This window comes from Oncorhynchus mykiss, chromosome 14 (assembly GCF_057628025.1).
Source record: "Oncorhynchus mykiss isolate SJ-2025 chromosome 14, ASM5762802v1, whole genome shotgun sequence".
Taxonomy (NCBI): domain Eukaryota; kingdom Metazoa; phylum Chordata; class Actinopteri; order Salmoniformes; family Salmonidae; genus Oncorhynchus; species Oncorhynchus mykiss.
The window spans coordinates 43,097,546-43,112,974 of record NC_143035.1 but is presented as its reverse complement, the minus strand read 5'-3'; the positions used below and the strand labels follow the sequence as shown (position 1 = coordinate 43,112,974).

General features: G+C 45.8%; 1 protein-coding gene across 2 annotated transcripts in view; it reads left to right on the top strand.

Annotated features, from left to right (window-relative positions):
• Positions 1-1,463: 1,463 nt before the first annotated feature.
• LOC110533235 (endothelin receptor type B) overlaps positions 1,464-15,429 on the top strand; it is a 69,346-nt gene continuing 55,380 nt past the window's right edge. Inside the window, exons 1-2 of one of the 2 annotated variants that reach the window (XM_090198952.1) lie at positions 1,464-1,534; positions 1,710-1,775. The gene's annotated coding sequence lies outside the window, so the exon portion shown is untranslated. The remainder of the gene's footprint in view (positions 1,535-1,709; positions 1,776-15,429) is intronic. The other variant, XM_036943609.2, reaches the window with a different exon arrangement.

Sequence of the window (15,429 nt, the reverse complement as noted above, 5' to 3'; positions counted from 1 at the left end):
TTATTGTAAATTAGAATAGAATATGTTTCTAAACACTTCTACATTAATGTGGATGTTACCATTATTATAGATAATCCTGAATGAATCATGAATAACGAGTGAGAAAGTTACAGAGGCATAAATATCATACCCCCTCAAAATGCTAACCTCCCCTGTTATTGTAATGGTGAGAGGTTAGCATGTCTTGGGGGTGTGATATAAAATGCTAACCTCCCTTGTTATTGTAATGGTGAGGAGTTAGCATGTCTTGGGGGTATGATATAAAATGCTAACCACCCCTGTTATTGTAATGGTGAGAGGTTAGCATGTCTTGGGGGTATGATATAAAATGCTAACTTCCCCTGTTATTGTAATGGTGAGAGGTTAGCATGTCTTGGGAAACTTTCTCACTCATTTGTCTAAAGTTGGTAGCCAGTAGCCTAGTCGAAGATACATCATGCAGTAGTGTAAGTCTACACTTGAGACAGACCAAGTGGCACAAAAGTAAACCTTGCATTTTGAGGTTTAAAATACACCTCTGGTGGCCAAGTTGACATATTTTTAGAAATGCCATTGGATATAACGTCTAAGATCTTTGATAGGCTGATGCATAATTTGTTTCAGGAAATAATCTCTGCCACCTGCTCAGGTTAGCATTTGGCTAAATGTGGCAGGTCATTTAAAGGAAACAGCTAACATGAGCGTTTTATCACGTGCAATTACGTCAATGATTTGAATTGGCTGATGCGCATTTTGAGACAGAGAAAAAGTTCAAACATAAATGTAAACTTTTTCTAATGTTCGCAAGTATGAACTCTATTGGTTTAGAAATAAATTCAATGGCCATTCTTCAGTAGTCCTCTGCAGTGATGCTGTGGGTCTGTACTGTGCCAACAAACACTACGGCTTCATCACAAATGATAATCAATTCCCTTTACGGTGCACTACTTTAGACCAGGACCTGTGGGGAAAAGGTTGCGGTTTGGGATGTTACTACTACTACTGGTGTCTGAGACAAAGGGCGGTTGTCCATCCATCAGTTAGATTTTATTATGAAGACAGGTGGCTGGAACCCTAAGGAGAGGGAACCAGCCTTTTGTGTACAGTAGGGATAGGGGTAGGGTTGGTTAGGGTTCTACACAGCAGCAATTCTCCATCACCTCCTTGACAACAGGGTTACTATTTAGAGGAGGTGCTGCTGGCATTATTGACCAAATTAACGGCCATTAGGTTTGGTTGGTCTACATGTAGAGATTATTATCATTGGCCTATAACCTGTGCTCCTCTGTCCTGAATTTGTTTTAATTAATTTATACGGCATTGTTTAGGCTATTTCACTACCACGAGAAGACAAAGCTGTTCTGAGTAAAATGAAAGTTGGACGCAGAGATCTGTCGGATCTGTCCTAGCCTCTGATTGGTTGTCCCAGTAGAGTTCCCAGTCCGTGAACACGACTATAAAACCCTGCGCTGTCCCCCCTCTGCGCCAGAGCGCATCAGACCGTTGTGAAATAGAGAGAGAGACCATAGAGATGTTGTGAGCCAGAGAGCACGAGGTCAGTTAATTGAAACCGCTAAACCCAAACCCACACAGTTTTATTAATTTGACTGAAGTCTGACAGATCTAACGGACATATTTAATGGTTATTATATTCTCTCCCTATTGGACTATTTTATTGGAATAATAACACTAAAATACTCCACCACAACTCGGTATCATCCCACCGCAAGGCAGTATCATCCCAGCGGCAAGGCAGTATCATCCCAGCGGCAAGGCAGTATATTCCCAGCGGCAAGGTGAGATTCTAACGGGACTCTGCATCTTTATAGTGGACCCATCAACTTCTGGAATAAGAGTTTGATTTGATAGGATTAGATGATTTAATTAGAATTAGAAGCGAGCTTCCGTTGTATGGAGAGATGATGACGCACGGCTTTCCTGTTGCGCGCTCTGGAATATGGAATATATCAGGAATCACACGACATTTATCAACGCCGTCGCTTCTTCTAAAAAACACATCTTACTTTTTCTTTGAATTGATAAATACCTCAATGCCATTAATGATAAAGAGTGGAACAAGTATTTGTTTATCCATCTCTTTTACCGATAAAAACATCTAAAAGTTTGAGAATAACAGAATAGGCTCTGACTTGAGTGAACAATCATTGATGCACTTTGGAAGGTAATCAAATGTTTTTATATGTTGACTGATTAGTAAAGAAGAAAATAAATATATTTCCAAAAAGTTAGCATGGAGTTGGAAACACGATAGGATATTTGGACACTTACAGTAGAGTTTTTACAGTATGCCTATACAGTAGCCTACGGGGCAGGAGGATAACTTACTATTGACTGAATGGCCTGAGTTTGAGTGACGTGTGACTGATGACAGAAGGATGGATGGAAAGCCATCAGAATGCTGCATGCAGAGAAACATGGAATATAATTACTATTGCAGTATTTACAGTAAGCATAGTTTATATAGTATATTAACACACAAAGCCTGACGCAACAGATTATTACAGTATAATGTCATGGTTGCTTTTTTTACAGCCGATTCAATAATTATAATAATAGTATTTCATTTGTACAGCGCATTTCCTATGCTCAATGGCATACCATGTTATTCTAAGTCATATTCATTGGTTAATTCTGTGTGCATTTAGGGATTCAAATAGAAGTTCGTTTTTACACTTCCAGGAGATAGGCACTTTATGTTGCTGTTGACTGACGGGTCTGATAGAAGTCTTATAACGGGTTTGGAGTGTTTCTAATTGCAAAGGCATTTATAGAAGATAAACTACATGGAAATGTTGAAACCGTTTTCAACAACTTTGACAACATTTTAGTTCATATGGAGCACGAAAAAGCACCCTGCGGAAAAATCTGATTAGCATAATGTACTGTCTTTCCCATACACTAGTTAATTGATTAGCATAATTTACGGTCTTTCCCATACACTAGTTAATTGCCTAATGCGTGCTCAAGAGATGACACACATAGACACATGCCATATTTTTAAATAGTTAGTTACCTTGGAACCTTGCACACAGACACATTCAATATTTTTAAATAGTTAGTTACCTTGGAACCTTGCACACAGACACATTCAATATTTTTAAATAGTTAGTTACCTTGGAACCTTGCACACAGACACATTCAATATTTTTAAATAGTTAGTTACCTTGGAACCTTGCACACAGACACATTCAATATTTTTAAATAGTTTGTTGACTGGTATACCTCATGTGGTTAAATTGTGGTGATGTCGAGGGAATCAGGGTTAAGGTAGGGTTAGTTAGGGTTGTGGCTTAGTTAGGGTTATGGTTATAGGTTTGGGTTAGCAAGGGTATTGGTTAATGGTTAGAGGTAGTTAGGATCTTGGGTTAGAGATAGTTAGCGTATTGGATATGGGTTTGATGTAGTTAGGGTATTGGTTATGGGTAAGAGGTAGTTAAGGTCTTGGTTATGGGTTAGAGGTAGTTAGGGTCTTGGTTATGGGTTAGAGGTAGTTACGGTCTTGGTTATGGGTTAGAGGTAGTTAGGGTCTTGGTTATGGGTTACAGGTAGTTAGGGTCTTGGTTACAGGTTATAGGTAGTTAGGGTCTTGGTTATGGGTTAGATGTAATTAGGATCTTGGTTATGGGTTAGAGGTTGTTAGGGTCTTGGTTACGGGTTAGAGGTAGTTAGGGTCTTGGTTATGGGTTAGAGGTAGTTAGGGTCTTGGTTATGGGTTACAGGTAGTTAGGGTCTTGGTTATGGGTTACAGGTAGTTAGGGTCTTGGTTATGGGTTAGAGGTAGTTAGGGTCTTGGTTATGGGTAAGAGATAGTTAGGGACTTGCTTATAGGTTAGACTTATTTAGGGTTATGGGTCAGAAGTAGTTAGACCTTGTTTATGTGTTTCAGGTAATTAGGATTTTGGCTATGGGTTAGAGGTAGTTAAGGTCTTGGTTACGGGTTATAGGTAGTTAGGGTCTTGGTTATGGGTTAGAGGTAGTTAGGGTCTTGGTTATGGATTACAGGGAGTTAAAGTCTTGGTTATGGGTTAGAGGTAGTTAGACATTGTTTTTGTCTTTCAGATAATTACGATCTTGGCTATGGGTAAGAGGTAGTTAGGATATTGGTTATGGGTTACAAGTAGTTAGGGTCTTGGTTATGGGTTACAGGTAGTTAGGGTCTTGGTTATTGGATAAAGGTAGTTAGGGTCTTGGTTATTGGATAGAGGTTGTTAGGGTATTGGTTATTGGATAGAGGTAGTTAGGGTCTTGGTTATGGGATAGAGGTAGTTAGGGTCTTGGTTATGGGTTAGAGGTAGTTAGGGTCTTGGTTATTGGATAGAGGTAGTTAGGGTCTTGGTTATGGGTTATAGGCAGTTAGGGTCTTGGTTATGGGTTAGAGGTAGTTAGGGTCTTGGTTATGGGTTAGAGGTAGTTAGGGTCTTGGTTATGGGTTAGAGGTTGTTAGGGTCTTGGTTATGGGTCATAGGTAGTTAGAGTGTTGGTTATGGGATAGAGGTAGTTATGGTATTGGTTATGGGTTAGAGGTAGTTAGGGTCTTGGTTATGGGTTAGAGGTTGTTAGGGTCTTGGTTATGGGTTATAGGTAGTTAGGGTGTTGGTTATGGGATAGAGGTAGTTAGGGTGTTGGTTATGGGTTAGAGGTTGTTAGGGTGTTGGTTATGGGATAGAGGTAGTTAGGGTGTTGGTTATGGGTTAGAGGTTGTTAGGGTGTTGGTTATGGGATAGAGGTAGTTAGGGTGTTGGTTATGGGATAGAGGTATCTAGGGTGTTGGTTATGGGTTAGATTTAGTTAGGGGTCTGGTACATAGGTAGTTATGGTATTTGTTATGGGTTAGATGTTAGAGATATGTGTTGTCTATGAGATCAAACCAATTAACCGTCACTTCAAAGAGTTGGTCTTGTTCAGGTTGACGTCTGTCTGCTACAGAGGTTCTCGTTACGCTGCTTGTTTAGGCTCACCTCTACTGGCTACATATCTTTACATATCTGGTATTACTCATCTCATATGTATATACTGTTTCCTATACTATTCTACTGTATCTTAGTCCGTTCCGCTCTGACATCGCTCATCCATATGTATATAGTCTTAATTCATTCCTACTTAGATTTGTGTGTATACAGTGCCTTGCGAAAGTATTCGGCCCCCTTGAACTTTGCGACCTTTTGCCACATTTCAGGCTTCAAACATAAAGATATAAAACTGTATTTTTTTGTGAAGAATCAACAACAAGTGGGACACAATCATGAAGTGGAACGACATTTATTGGATATTTCAAACTTTTTTAACAAATCAAAAACTGAAAAATTGGGCGTGCAAAATTATTCAGCCCCCTTAAGTTAATACTTTGTAGCGCCACCTTTTGCTGCGATTACAGCTGTAAGTCGCTTGGGGTATGTCTCTATCAGTTTTGCACATTGAGAGACTGACATTTTTTCCCATTCCTCCTTGCAAAACAGCTCGAGCTCAGTGAGGTTGGATGGAGAGCATTTGTGAACAGCAGTTTTCAGTTCTTTCCACAGATTCCTGATTGGATTCAGGTCTGGACTTTGACTTGGCCATTCTAACACCTGGATATGTTTATTTTTTAACCATTCCATTGTAGATTTTTCTTTACGTTTTGGATCATTGTCTTGTTGGAAGACAAATCTCCGTCCCAGTCTCAGGTCTTTTGCAGACTCCATCCGGTTTTCTTCCAGAATGGTCCTGTATTTGTCTCCATCCATCTTCCCATCAATTTTAACCATCTTCCCTGTCCCTGCTGAAGAAAAGCAGGCCCAAACCATGATGCTGCCACCACCATGTTTGACAGTGGGGATGGTGTGTGAGCTGTGTTGCTTTTACGCCAAACATAACGTTTTGCATTGTTGCCAAAAAGTTCAATTTTGGTTTCATCTGACCAGAGCACCTTCTTCCACATGTTTGGTGTGTCTCCCAGGTGGCTTGTGGCAAACTTTAAACAACACTTTTTATGGATATCTTTAAGAAATGGCTTTCTTCTTGCCACTCTTCCATAAAGGCCAGATTTGTGCAATATACGACTGATTGTTGTCCTATGGACAGAGTCTCCCACCTCAGCTGTAGATCTCTGCAGTTCATTCAGAGTAATCATGGGCCTCTTGGCTGCATCTCTGATCAGTCTTCTCCTTGTATGAGCTGAAAGTTTAGAGGGACGGCCAGGTCTTGGTAGATTTGCAGTGGTCTGATACTCCTTCCATTTCAATATTATCGCTTGCACAGTGCTCCTTGGGATGTTTAAAGCTTGGGAAATCTTTTTGTATCCAAATCCGGCTTTAAACTTCTTCACAACAGTATCTCGGACCTGCCTGATGTGTTCCTTGTTCTTCATGATGCTCTCTGCGCTTTTGACGGACCTCTGAGACTATCACAGTGCAGGTGCATTTATACGGAGACTTGATTACACACAGGTGGATTGTATTTATCATCATTAGTCATTTAGGTCAACATTGGATCATTCAGACATCCTCACTGAACTTCTGGAGAGAGTTTGCTGCACTGAAAGTAAAGGGGCTGAATAATTTTGCACGCCCAATTTTTCAGTTTTTGATTTGTTAAAAAAGTTTGAAATATCCAATAAATGTCGTTCCACTTCATGATTGTGTCCCACTTGTTGTTGATTCTTCACAAAAAAATACAGTTTTATATCTTTATGTTTGAAGCCTGAAATGTGGCAAAAGGTCGCAAAGTTCAAGGGGGCCGAATACTTTCGCAAGGCACTGTATGTTGTGTAATTTGTTATATATTACTTGTTAGATATTACTGCACTGTCGGAGCTAGAAGCACAAGCATTTCGCTACACCCGCAATAACATCTGCTATCCATGTGTACAGTGGGGCAAAAAAGTATTTAGTCAGCCACCAATTGTGAAAGTTCTCCCACTTAAAAATATGAGAGAGGCCTGTAATTTTCATTATTGGTACACTTCAACTATGACAGACAAAATTAGAAAAAAAATCCAGAAAATCACATTGTAGGATTTTAAATGAATATAGTTAGGATATTATTTGCAAATTCGATCATGTTCGAAGAGGAGGAAAACTCTTACAGAATCACCCACCAACCAAGGACCAAGCGGCGTGGTAACAGGCAGCGGCAGCAGCGTAAGAAGGAGGAATGGACATGGGAGGACGAGTTGGACGGAAAAGGACCCTGGGCAGAGCCAGGGGAATATCGCCGCCCCAAAGCAGAGCTGTGGGGAGCTGGCGCGGTAGCGTGGCTGGAAGCCCGAGAGGCAGCCCCAAAAATGTATTGGGGGGGGGGGGGGGGGGGCAGGGAGAGTGTGGCAGAGTCAGGAGTCAGACCTGAGCCAACTACCCCTGTTTTCCGTAAGAAGCCAAAGAGGAAACCCGAGCCGGTCAGGGCGGTAATGGAGCAGTCGGTGAAGTTGAGGGGTGAGTCTGAGATTGTCGAGGAGTTGTTGGACAGATTGGAGGAGAGTGAACGGAGGGGAGATTATGAGACATTCGAGGAGTTGTTGATGAAATTGGAGGAGAGTGAGGAGAGAGAGCTGTTGGTTTGGCACAGTATGCACGGCACTCGTCCTGAGGTGCGTGCTAGTCGTCTGGTGAAGACTGTGCCAGCCTCACGCACCAGGCCTCCTGTGCACCTACCTAGCCCTGCACGTCCTGTGCCAGCTCAGCGCTACAGTGCTCCTAGCCGTGCTAACCGTGGCCGGCGTTGTACTGGTCAGGTACCGTGTTATGCGGTGAAACGCACGGTGTCCCCAGTAGACGTGCTTAGCCCGGTGCGCTACATCCCAGCTCCCCACATCTGCCGGGCTAGGGTGAAGATCCAGCCAGGGCGGATGGTGCCAGCCCTGCTCTCAAGATCTCCAGTACGCCTTCACTGTCCGATCCATCCAGTGCCACCTCCACACACCAGCCCTCCGGTGGCAGCCCCCTGCACCAGGCTGTCTCTTCGTCCTTTGTCTACAGGTGCTCCCGCCTGTCCAGCGCTGCTAGAGCCTTCCTCCTCTCCAGCGCCGCCAGATTCTCCCGTCTCTCCAGAGCTGCTAGAGTCTCCCGTCTGTCCATCGCTGCTAGAGTCTCCCGCCTCTCCAGAGCTGCTAGAGTCTCCCGCCTCTCCAGAGCTGCTAGAGTCTCCCATCTGTCCAGAGCTGCTAGAGTCTCCCGTCTGTCCAGAGCTGCTAGTCTCCCGCCTGTCCAGAGCTGCTAGAGTGTCCCGCCTGTCAAGAGCCCTTAGAGTCTCCCATCTGTCCAGAGCTGCTAGAGTCTCCCGCCTGTCCAGAGCTGCTAGAGTGTCCCACCTGTCCAGAGCTGCTAGAGTCTCCTGCCTGTCCAGAGCTGCTAGAGTCTCCCACCTGTCCAGAGCTGCTAGAGTCTCCCGTCTGTCCATCGCTGCTAGAGTCTCCCGCCTCTCCAGAGCTGCTAGAGTCTCCCACCTGTCCAGAGCTGCTAGAGTCTCCCGTCTGTCATGAGCCGCCAGAGCCGCAAGTCTGTCATGAGCCTCCAGAGCCGCCAGTCAGCATGGAGCCGCTAGAGCCGCCAGTCAGCTTCGAGCCCCCAGAGCCACCAGTCAGCCAGGAGCTGCCAGAGAATTCAGCCAGCCAGGAGCTGCCAGAGCCGGCAGTCAGTCAGGATCTGCCAGAGCCGCCACCAGCCAGGAGCTGCCAGAGCCGTCAAACAGCCAGGAGCTGCCAGAGCCGTCAACCAGTCTGAGCTACCTCTCAGTCCTGAGCTACCCCTCAGTCCTGAGCTACCCCTCAGTCCTGAGCTACCCCTCAGTCCTGAGCTACCCCTCAGTCCTGAGCTACCCCTCAGTTCTGAGCTGCCTCTCAGTCCGGAGGAATTTGTTAAGTCCAGAGGTGTCCCTCAGTCCTGTGGGCCTATTTATTAGTGTTCCCAGGTCAGGGTCGGCGATCCTAGGAGGCCACAGAGGCAGACTAAGACTATGGTGGAGTGGGGTCCACATCCAGCGCCAGAGCCGCCACCGCGGACAGATTCCCACCCAGACCCTCCCCTATAGGTTCAGGTTTTGCGTCCGGAGTCCGCACCTTGGGAGGGGGGTACTGTCACGTTCTGACCCTAGTTCTTGTGTTATTTGTTTGTTTTAGTTGGTCAGGACGTGAGTTGGGTGGGCATTCTATGTTTTGTGTTTCTAGGTTGGTTTTCTGTGTTCGGCCTAGTATGGTCCTCAATCAGAGGCAGGTGTCGTTAGTTGTCTCTGATTGAGAATCATACTTAGGTAGCCTGGGTTTCACTGTTGTTTTGTGGGTGATTGTTTCCGTGTCTGTGTTTGTTCGCCACACGGTACTGTTTCAGTTTTGTTCACGTTTATTGTTTTGTATTCATTGAGTGTTCAGTTTATGTTTTTAAATAAACAACCATGGACACTTACCACGCCGCATCTTGGTCCGAACCTTCCTACACCTCCTCTTTGCTAAACCCTTACAGTTTGTCTTCAGGAAGGCAGTGAATTGCTGCGCAACAGCTTTTTCTAAAACATTTGAGAGAAATGGAAGATTCGATATAGGCCGATTGTTTATATTTTCTGGGTCAAGGTTTGGCTTTTTCAAGAGAGGCTTTATTACCGCCACTTTTAGTAAGTTTGGTTCACATCCGGTGGATAGAGAGCCGTTTATTATGTTCAACATAGGAGGGCCAAGCACAGGAAGCAGCTCTTTCAGTAGTTTAGTTGGAATAGGGTCCAGTATGCAGCTTGAAGGTTTAGAGGCCATGATTATTTTCATCATTGTGTCAAGAGATATAGTATATATAGTAGTATATATAGTATTAAAACACTTGAGTGTCTCTCTTGATCCTAGGTCCTGCAGACTCAGCACAACTGAGCTTTGAAGGAATACGCAGATTTAAAGAGGAGTCCGTAATTTGCTTTCTAATATTCATGATCTTTTCCTCAAAGAAGTTCATGAATGTATTACTGCTGAAGTGAAAGCCATCCTCACTTGGGGAATGCTGCTTTTTAGTTAGCTTTGCGACAGTATCAAAAATACATTTCGGATTGTTCTTATTTTCCTCAATTAAGTTAAAAATAGGATGATCGAGCAGCAGTAAGGGCTCTTCTATACTGCACAGTACTGTCTTTCTAAGCTAGTCGGAAGACTTCCAGTTTGGTGTGGCGCCATTTCCGTTCCAAGTTTCTGGAAACTCAATGACGAACGCCGTATATGGCCCAGGAGGCCTGTAAACAGTAGCTATAAAAAGTGATTAAGTAGGCTGCATAGATTTCATGACTAGAAGCTGAAAAGATGAAAACTTTTTTTTTTGTAAATTGAAATTTGCTATTGTAAATGTTAGCAACACCTCCGCCTTTGCGGGATGCACGGGGGGATATGGTCACTAGTGTAACCAGGAGGTGAGGCCTCATTTAACACAGTAAATTCATCAGGCTTAAGCCATGTTTCAGTCAGGCCAATCACATCAAGATTATGATCAGTGATTAGTTCATTGACTCTAACTGCCTTTGAAGTAAGGGGTCTAACATTAAGTAGCCCTATTTTGAGATGTGAGGTATCATGATCTCTTTCAATAATGACAGGAATGGAGAAGGTCTTTATCCTAGTGAGATTGCTAAGGCGAACACCGCCATGTTTAGTTTTGCCCAACCCAGGTCGAGGCACAGACACGGTCTCAATGGGGATAGCTGAGCTGACTACACTGACTGTGCTAGTGGCAGACACCACTAAGCTGGCAGGCTGTGCTTGTGAAGCATGCGTAGCAGGAATACATTTCCCAGGACTAGGTGGACACAATGGGTTGCTCTTGATGAACACTGCTCTGTCCCACAGAACCGTTGCTAAGTTGGAGTCTACTGTTGATGCAACACTAAGGCTACAGACGAAAATGAACAACAGTGTTTCTCCCAAGTGGTTAGGGGTTAGAGGAGGGTTGGGTTAGTGTTAGGGTTAGGTTAGGGGTTAGAGGAGGGTTGGGTTAGTGTTAGGGTTAGGTTAGGGGTTAGAGGAGGGTTGGGTTAGTGTTAGGTTAGGGGCTAGAGGAGGGTTGGGTTAGTGTTAGGGTTAGGTTAGGGGTTAGAGGAGGGTTGGGTTAGGGGTTAGAGGAGGGTTGGGTTAGTGTTAGTGTTAGGGTTAGGGGTTAGAGGAGGGTTGGGTTAGTGTTAGGGTTAGGTTAGGGGTTAGAGGAGGGTTGGGTTAGTGTTAGGGGTAGAGGAGGGTTGGGTTAGTGTCAGGGTTAGGTTAGGGGTTAGAGGAGGGTTGGGTTAGTGTTAGGGTTAGGTTAGGGGTTAGAGGAGGGTTGGGTTAGTGTTAGGTTAGGGGTTAGAGGAAGGTTGAGTTAGTGTTAGGGTTAGGTTAGGGGTTAGAGGAGGGTTGGGTTAGTGTTAGGGTTAGGTTAGGGGTTAGAGGAGGGTTGGGTTAGTGTTAGGGGTAGAGGAGGGTTGGGTTAGTGTCAGGGTTAGGTTAGGGGTTAGAGGAGGGTTGGGTTAGTGTTAGGGTTAGGTTAGGGGTTAGAGGAGGGTTGGGTTAGTGTTAGGTTAGGGGTTAGAGGAGGGTTGGGTTAGGGGTTAGAGGAGGGTTGGGTTAGTGTTAGGGTTAGGTTAGGGGTTAGAGGAGGGTTGGGTTAGTGTTAGGGTTAGGTTAGGGGTTAGAGGAGGGTTGGGTTAGGGGTTAGAGGAGGGTTGGGTTAGTGTTAGTGTTAGGGTTAGGGGTTAGAGGAGGGTTGGGTTAGTGTTAGGGTTAGGTTAGGGGTTAGAGGAGGGTTGGGTTAGTGTTAGGGGTAGAGGAGGGTTGGGTTAGTGTCAGGGTTAGGTTAGGGGTTAGAGGAGGGTTGGGTTAGTGTTAGGGTTAGGTTAGGGGTTAGAGGAGGGTTGGGTTAGTGTTAGGTTAGGGGTTAGAGGAAGGTTGAGTTAGTGTTAGGGTTAGGTTAGGGGTTAGAGGAGGGTTGGGTTAGTGTTAGGGTTAGGTTAGGGGTTAGAGGAGGGTTGGGTTAGTGTTAGGGGTAGAGGAGGGTTGGGTTAGTGTCAGGGTTAGGTTAGGGGTTAGAGGAGGGTTGGGTTAGTGTTAGGGTTAGGTTAGGGGTTAGAGGAGGGTTGGGTTAGTGTTAGGTTAGGGGTTAGAGGAGGGTTGGGTTAGGGGTTAGAGGAGGGTTGGGTTAGTGTTAGGGTTAGGTTAGGGGTTAGAGGAGGGTTGGGTTAGTGTTAGGGTTAGGTTAGGGGTTAGAGGAGGGTTGGGTTAGTGTTAGGGTTAGGTTAGGGGTTAGAGGAGGGTTGGGTTAGTGTTAGGGTTAGGTTAGGGGTTAGAGGAGGGTTGGGTTAGTGTTAGGTTAGGGGCTAGAGGAGGGTTGAGTTAGTGTTAGGGTTAGGTTAGGGGTTAGAGGAGGGTTGGGTTAGGGGTTAGAGGAGGGTTGGGTTAGTGTTAGTGTTAGGGTTAGGGGTTAGAGGAGGGTTGGGTTAGTGTTAGGGTTAGGTTAGGGGTTAGAGGAGGCAGACTAAGACTATGGAGGGTTGGGTTAGTGTTAGTGTTAGGGTTAGGGGTTAGAGGAGGGTTGGGTTAGTGTTAGGGTTAGGGGCTAGAGGAGGGTTGGGTTAGTGTTAGGGTTAGGTTAGGGGTTAGAGGAGGGTTGGGTTAGGGGTTAGAGGAGGGTTGGGTTAGTGTTAGTGTTAGGGTTAGGGGTTAGAGGAGGGTTGGGTTAGTGTTAGGGTTAGGTTAGGGGTTAGAGGAGGGTTGGGTTAGTGTTAGGGTTAGGTTATTGGTTAGAGGAGGGTTTGGTTAGTGTTAGGGTTAGGGGTAGAGGAGTGTCGGGTTAGTGTTAGGGTTAGGTTAGGGGGTAGAGGGTTGGGTTAGTGTTAGGGTTAGGTTATTGGTTAGAGGAGGGTTTGGGTTAGCTGTAGGGAGGGTTAGGTTAGGGGGTAGAGGAGGGTTGGGTTAGTGTTAGGGTTAGGTTAGGGGTTAGAGGAGGGTTGGGTTAGGGTTAGGGTTAGGGGTTAGGGGATAGAGGAGGGTTGGGTTAGTGGTAGGGTTAGGTTATTGTTTAGAGGAGGGTTTGGGTTATCTGTAGGGAGGGTTTGGTTAGGGGTTATGGGAGGGTTGGGTTAGTGTTAGGGGTAGAGGAGGGTTGGGTTAGTGTCAGGGTTAGGTTAGGGGTTAGAGGAGGGTTGGGTTAGTGTTAGGTTAGGGGCTAGAGGAGGGTTGGGTTAGTGTTAGGGTTAGGTTAGGGGTTAGAGGAGGGTTGGGTTAAGGGTTTGAGGAGGGTTGGGTTAGTGTTAGGGTTAGGGTTAGGGGTTAGAGGAGGGTTGGGTTAGTGTTAGGGTTAGGTTAGGGGTTAGAGGAGGGTTGGGTTAGTGTTAGGGTTAGGTTAGGGGTTATAGGAGGGTTGGGTTAGGGGTTAGAGGAGGGTTGGGTTAGTGTTAGTGTTAGGGTTAGGGGTTAGAGGAGGGTTGGGTTAGTGTTAGGGTTAGGTTAGGGGTTAGAGGAGGCAGACTAAGACTATGGAGGGTTGGGTTAGTGTTAGTGTTAGGGTTAGGGGTTAGAGGAGGGTTGGGTTAGTGTTAGGGTTAGGTTAGGGGTTAGAGGAGGGTTGGGTTAGGGGTTAGAGGAGGGTTGGGTTAGTGTTAGTGTTAGGGTTAGGGGTTAGAGGAGGGTTGGGTTAGTGTTAGGGTTAGGTTAGGGGTTAGAGGAGGCAGACTAAGACTATGGAGGGTTGGGTTAGTGTTAGTGTTAGGGTTAGGGGTTAGAGGAGGGTTGGGTTAGTGTTAGGGTTAGGTTAGGGGTTAGAGGAGGGTTGGGTTAGTGTTAGGGTTAGGTTATTGGTTAGAGGAGGGTTTGGTTAGTGTTAGGGTTAGGGGTAGAGGAGTGTCGGGTTAGTGTTAGGGTTAGGTTAGGGGGTAGAGGGTTGGGTTAGTGTTAGGGTTAGGTTATTGGTTAGAGGAGGGTTTGGGTTAGCTGTAGGGAGGGTTAGGTTAGGGGGTAGAGGAGGGTTGGGTTAGTGTTAGGGTTAGGTTAGGGGTTAGAGGAGGGTTGGGTTAGGGTTAGGGTTAGGGGTTAGGGGATAGAGGAGGGTTGGGTTAGTGGTAGGGTTAGGTTATTGTTTAGAGGAGGGTTTGGGTTATCTGTAGGGAGGGTTTGGTTAGGGGTTATGGGAGGGTTGGGTTAGTGTTAGGGGTAGAGGAGGGTTGGGTTAGTGTCAGGGTTAGGTTAGGGGTTAGAGGAGGGTTGGGTTAGTGTTAGGTTAGGGGCTAGAGGAGGGTTGGGTTAGTGTTAGGGTTAGGTTAGGGGTTAGAGGAGGGTTGGGTTAAGGGTTTGAGGAGGGTTGGGTTAGTGTTAGGGTTAGGGTTAGGGGTTAGAGGAGGGTTGGGTTAGTGTTAGGGTTAGGTTAGGGGTTAGAGGAGGGTTGGGTTAGTGTTAGGGTTAGGTTAGGGGTTATAGGAGGGTTGGGTTAGGGGTTAGAGGAGGGTTGGGTTAGTGTTAGTGTTAGGGTTAGGGGTTAGAGGAGGGTTGGGTTAGTGTTAGGGTTAGGTTAGGGGTTAGAGGAGGCAGACTAAGACTATGGAGGGTTGGGTTAGTGTTAGTGTTAGGGTTAGGGGTTAGAGGAGGGTTGGGTTAGTGTTAGGGTTAGGTTAGGGGTTAGAGGAGGGTTGGGTTAGTGTTAGGGTTAGGTTATTGGTTAGAGGAGGGTTTGGTTAGTGTTAGGGTTAGGTGTAGAGGAGTGTCGGGTTAGTGTTAGGGTTAGGTTAGGGGGTAGAGGAGGGTTGGGTTAGTGTTAGGGTTAGGTTATTGGTTAGAGGAGGGTTTGGGTTAGCTGTAGGGAGGGTTGGGTTATTGTTAGGGTTAGGTTAGGGGTTAGAGGAGGGTTGGGTTAGGGTTAGGGTTACGGGTTAGGGGATAGAGGAGGGTTGGGTTAGTGGTAGGGTTAGGTTATTGTTTAGAGGAGGGTTTGGGTTATCTGTAGGGAGGGTTTGGTTAGGGGTTATGGGAGGGTTGGGTTAGTGTTAGGGGTAGAGGAGGGTTGGGTTAGTGTCAGGGTTAGGTTAGGGGTTAGAGGAGGGTTGGGTTAGTGTTAGGTTAGGGGCTAGAGGAGGGTTGGGTTAGTGTTAGGGTTAGGTTAGGGGTTAGAGGAGGGTTGGGTTAAGGGTTAGAGGAGGGTTGGGTTAGTGTTAGGCTTAGGGTTAGGGGTTAGAGGAGGGTTGGGTTAGTGTTAGGGTTAGGTTAGGGGTTAGAGGAGGGTTGGGTTAGTGTTAGTGTTAGGGTTAGGGGTAGAGGAGGGTCGGGTTAGTGTCAGAGTTAAGGTTAGGTTAGGGGTTAAAGGAGGGTTGGGTTAGTGTTAGGTTAGGGGCTAGAGGAGGGTTGGGTTAGTGTTAGGGTTAGGTTAGGGGTTAGAGGAGGGTTGGGTTAAGGGTTAGAGGAGGGTTGGATTAGTGTTAGGGTTAGGGTTAGGGGTTAGAGGAGGGTTGGGTTAGTGTTAGGGTTATGTTAGG